This window comes from Pteropus vampyrus, unplaced genomic scaffold (assembly GCF_000151845.1).
Source record: "Pteropus vampyrus isolate Shadow unplaced genomic scaffold, Pvam_2.0 Scaffold32, whole genome shotgun sequence".
Lineage (NCBI taxonomy): Eukaryota > Metazoa > Chordata > Mammalia > Chiroptera > Pteropodidae > Pteropus > Pteropus vampyrus.
In genome coordinates, this window is record NW_011888813.1 from 9,168,335 (window position 1) to 9,173,673 (window position 5,339).

General features: G+C 49.4%; 1 protein-coding gene across 2 annotated transcripts in view; it reads right to left on the reverse strand.

Annotated features, from left to right (window-relative positions):
- Nucleotides 1–5,339, reverse strand: part of KCNK10 (potassium two pore domain channel subfamily K member 10) — a 124,028-nt gene that overhangs the window by 69,250 nt on the left and 49,439 nt on the right. Inside the window, exon 1 of one of the 2 annotated variants that reach the window (XM_011357122.1) lies at nt 2,900–2,957. The exons of the other annotated variant lie outside the window; for it this stretch is intronic. The gene's annotated coding sequence lies outside the window, so the exon portion shown is untranslated. Of the gene's footprint in view, nt 1–2,899; nt 2,958–5,339 lie in introns of those variants that run through there. 2 annotated transcript variants of the gene reach the window in all.

A 5,339-nucleotide genomic window follows, 5' to 3' on the forward strand; every position in this document is an offset into this window, starting at 1 on the left:
CTGAGGCTGGGCAGAACAGGGCTTGAGAAGGGTCTTTTCAGGCCAGTTCCTGGTTCCAGTTTGATATAAGACTGTCTCTGGGAACAGAGTTTGAACAGCATCCACCAATCCTTGAGTTTCCAGAGCACCAGGAGAAAAAGGCAGTTTCAGCCCCAAACTTGTCAGCATCTGGGTGACCTTGAAACTGCCACTTAGTTTCTCTGCTTCCTTATCTGCAAACTATGAATAATAATGGCCAATTTTTTGCACCCCCACAGAATTCTCAGGAACAGCAAAGGAGCTGCCCTGGTTTACTGATTGGACTATATTTCTAGATATCAGGAGTACTGGCAGGCACCTAAGAATGTTACCAATCATTCGTGCATTTGACTAAAAATGGAGTTGGTTGCTTTGGCAAAGATGGCTGCACATTTCAAAGGGATTTGGTTTGTGCCTTTTGCTTAAATTAAGTAAGTTTTCAAAGGGTGTTTTAATGAATCCATTTCTTCTCAGAAATCACAGTTGCTCTCACTCTAATACAAAGTTGCCTTGTGACCTGGGATGTGCCACTGGAGCTCTCTGTGCCCGAAACAAACAAAGAAGCAAAATTGGCCAGATGATGATGACGACAACGGGACATCCTACCACTTCCTGGGCACGTATTTTGTGCCTGTCATTCTAATCAATGCCTTGCTTACGTCACTGCACTTGGTCCTCACCACGAGCTATTATCACCCCGTGTGAGTCCAGATCCTCCCAGAAGCAGACACCAAGAGGGGACTGAACATTCATCGATCTTAGTAGGGGAAATGCATGCATAGGAGAAAATGGGAGACAGTCGGAGGCCAACACGCCCAGCAGACACACCGCAAGTCTGTCCCCGAGTGAAGGAGAGGGAGAGAAGGATGCGTGTACGCGTCCTAGACCACCTGCAGCCTAAAGAAGGCTCAACACGGACGCCGCGGAGTTCTCCAGCCAAAGTCGGCCATCTGTGTCTCCCAGGAAGAGGCCTGCCTTAGGGTCCCCACCGCACTCGGTCACCGGCTGGCGGCAGCCCATGGGAAACGTGCTCACGGTGCCAGCCCACAGTGGACTGACTGCACAGCAGCAGCTGGAGCTCTTGGCCGATTACACTCCCTCCGGTGGGAGCCCGCAAGGCGCAGCCTTGCTCATGGCCACCAAACACTCTCGCTTTGCAGATAAAGAAACTGAGACCCAGACAGGTTGAAGGACTAAACAGAGGTCAAGTGGGCAGAGAGTGGTGGAGCTAGGATCAGCATGAGGAGAGTCCGACCTCCCAGTCAGTTCTCCTTCGAAGCACAGGAATGGGAAAATAGGAACTGAAAGGAATTCCTGGCGGAATGGACCCTTTTATGCAAATCAGAAAGGCATTTGTCTCAGACGAGCATAAAAATCTTTCTCAGTCTATGAGATTGGCAACTTTAGCTTCCTAGAGGTGACATAATCTTTCACCATGGAATGAATCAATAATGATGGGCCACCCCCTGCTTTACTCTAGCGGAAAAACGTCCAGTAGCACAAGCACTGCCGAGAATTGAGGAGAAGAGAAAGGTTGGAAGACAGTAACCCTCCAGCTGATTTTCACTTTAACATGTTCCCACACAAACATTAGCTCATTCCATCTTTACCTAAAGGGGGATGGAGAGGAGGACACGTATGGAAATCTGCTTTCTCTTTGGTGATCAAATTCTCAGCAATTTTATATTAGCCGAGAATGCCCATGTCCTGTACACTTTACTGCAGCATCCGTTTATGAAGTCAATCAACAAACATTTGAGTTTGCCAGGCACAATGCTTGGCACTGAGGACATGTAAGTGAATAAGACACATCCCTGCCCTCAGGGTCACTGAGAGAGTTGACAAGAGAGTTGACAAGTTTATCTTCATGAAACCTTCAATGGAGGGCAGGGATCATTATTTATCTCCCCTTGACGTGAGAGGAACTGAGGCCCAGAAAGGAGACACTGACTAGTCTATCATAAGCTAATAAGCTGTGTCATCCTTGGATCCATCTCCAGACACCTAACCCTGAATGCCTCTACTCCTCCACACCATTTGAAGCAAATATCATCCCCAGGATTCAGGGTCTCTTGGAAATCTGAAATGCAGCCGCCTCAGAAGTGCCACCGTCACACAGCACCATGACTCTGCCTATTGACTCAGGCAAAGTACAACTGTGACTGCAACACGCTGGCAAGAGGCAGAGAACACCTGTCCGCTCTCCCAACTCTGATCTACTCTCCCCACCCCGGGTCTGGAAGCGGTCCAGGGCCACCTGCACCACCACGCAGAGCTTCCAAAGAGCCCCAGGTTATAGCTGAGCCTGGAGTCCCCAGAGGCTGCCGTGGGCGAACTTCAGGCTGGTGCAGGGCATGGATGTTGGGAAGAGGACAAGAGGGACGAATGGCCGACGATTCCAGCCCAGGGGTGGCCGAGGCCGCTGCTTTCAGCCGTGATCTGCCTTCGAGAAGCGCAGAGAGAACGCGTGTGCTCCCTCTGATTCCAGATACCCCAAAAGCCAAACCTGGTTTTTCCCATTTTCATAGGATGGCTGTGCCTTAAAGGGGATCGAGCTGGTCTTGCTAAGAGTACAGCGACATTCAGTCTACACACACTACATGAGCAAGCCATGTCCCCAAAATGCGACTGCAAACAAAGGCTCTCCCTTTGGGTTGAATCGGTGCTCTCTCTCTCTAGTCCTCTTTAAAATTTTAGGCTTTGTTTCCAGCTGGAAGAGACTAAGGTACCATGAAATATCTGGGAAACTTTAGAGACAGAATGCCAAGACAAGAGGAAACAAGGCTGAGAGGGGAAGACGCGGGAGCTGAGAACATGCTGTCACCTTGACTCGTAACTGTCCTTGCCTCGTTCTTTAGTCCAGACCCCGGTCTGCCCTCACCTGAATCATGGAGACGGCCTCCAGTTTTGCCCCGCGAAATTCCATCCTCCACATCACAGCCAGGCGGTGCTCTCTGAGGTGCAAATCTGGTCACATCCGCTTTGTACCTCAGCTCCTCTGAAGGCACTATGGAGATTCAGAACGAAGTGCTGGCTCTGTGGCATGCATCAAGACTCCCTTCCAGAGCCTGGCACCTGCCTGTCTCCCCAGCCTCGCCCACCGCCACGCCCACACACGCAACCTTCGTCCCTGCCAAACCCAGCAGCACCCAGGTCCCTTCACGCTGAGCCCGGAGGAATGGGTCTTGCTTCCCAGATTCCTTTCTCCTCCCCACTCTTTCTCTGGCCAACTCCTCCTCATACTTCAAACATCACCTCATATGTCACCACCTCCAAGTAGTCTTCCCTGACTGCCCACCCTCCGGTAGGATCAGATGGCCTTCCTCTATATTCTCTCCCTGTCTCAGTGTGGAGCTTAGCACAGTGCTTACAACTCAAAGGCTCCTAGTTACAATTTACTCCATTCCTGAATTTATTCATTCACCATCCATAAATTTGCCTTGTGTCAGCATTTAGATCAAGTTCACATACCTGCCCAAAAGATAACTTAACTGCAGAGTTCATTGACTCTGGTAGATATGAACAGCCTTGGTACTATCGTGTACCACAGACAGACATCCTGAGTCAAGCGGTTAAAAATTCTCAGGAAGTCAATAGTCCAAAGAAAGCTCTTCATGGTTCTTTCAATTTCTAGGGAGGACTAGAAAAAAAGAGAAGCAATTCACTTCACTGTGCTCTGCACAATCAGTTCTGAGCTTTCTTGTTCTTTTCACAAAGTGAGAGAAAGTTCCCTCTTATTCATGGATACAAAATATTTGTTAGGTTTATAATAAATCTATGGAGTGGTATGAATCACCCTTGGTGAGTCACCTCTCTGATACTGGACAAGCAGAATTTTCCTCCAGTCTGCCTTCCTGGGGACCCTCTGACGAGGCCAAAACAGCACAAATCTGGATTTGAGGACCCCAAAGGCTGAAGCCCCGCCCACTTTAGTGTACGCCCAGCCTGGGGAGAGTAGAAAGGTGGGTGGACACATTTGCAGCTCAAAGGACCAGTGACTTCCTTCTTGGGACTAATAAGCAAATGGTTTCTCCTGATCTTCCCCAAATCTCTTGTTGCATTTATAAACTAAGAGCATGGCACAGGGCAGAGGCCTTCACCACCAGGAGGGGCCCAGAGAATGAGGCTCTTAGGATTGGGGCCTCAACTGAGGCCATAGTAAAAGAGATGGACAGAAGGAGGCCGGAGACGAGAATCGTTAAGGGAGTAAAACCTACAGGTCCCAGTGATTGATAGAAAATGAGAAATGTGGAGAGGGAGGAGTCTGAAATGACACCCAGGCATCTGGCTTATAAGAGCACGGTGTTCTCCAAGACAGAAAAGGCAGCGGGCTTAGGTTTGCAGCTCCTGTAGCATGTCCAGGTGGAGGTATCCAACAGATATGAAGCATAAGGGACTGGAACTCACAGGGTAAGCCTAGCTGGAACCTAGGTTTGGGAGCGATGAGAATAGATGAGTCCGCAGGACTGGATGAAATAGTCCGGAGGGAGATGCGGAATGAGAAGACAGTAAAAGATGGTGGTAAAGAGAGCAGCATTCAAGGGACGGCACAGGGGAGAAACACACGCAAGAGAACAGGACGCGGCAGCCTGGGCATCGGAGCGGTAGAGCTTATTCCGCTTCTCCGTTTGCAGCATCATTCACAAGGCCTGGCCTGTGAGCGGTCTCGGTGTGTGTCTGTTGAATTGATTACTGTCAGGTAGCATTATTTTGCTGCTCGTTAGTGGTCATCTCATAGACCATTTTCTCTCCCTGGCTGTCGGAAAACTTTCTCAACAGAACCCCTGTTCCATAATTTCTGGGGATTATAGGTTTCTCCAGGTACCAGGTGGGATGCCTTTGTTGCTGCAGTAAAATGAACCCTCACCCATCCACGTGAACACAAAGAGCCCAGGACCAGAGCTGTTCCCTACATGTGCCGAGCTGGTCAGAACAGCCCTGGCGTTTCCCACGCTTTGGGACCCAGCACTGTCGACCTCACGATTCTCCTAACAGGCCTCAGACTTATTTGTCTTGACTCCATGGTCAAGGCCTAAAGATGCACAGCCACAGCTGGATTCTTTTGCTTTGTCCCAAAATGCTTCACGGATAACATAGTTTGTCCCCTGCCCTAATTTTTTCCTCCATAATTTAAATGAACCAGAGCACTTTTAAAAGGAAAGATTCCCACCCCACGCCCACTCTCTTTGGGATTAAAAATAATATAAGCAGCTGCAGTTCCCAAAATCTCTCCTGTACCCTGGAGCCAAGTGCCTTAAATCCTTTTGTCAGACGGGCCCATTCTTTCAAGAGAGGTTCGCCTTTCCCAGGTGTCTTGTTGA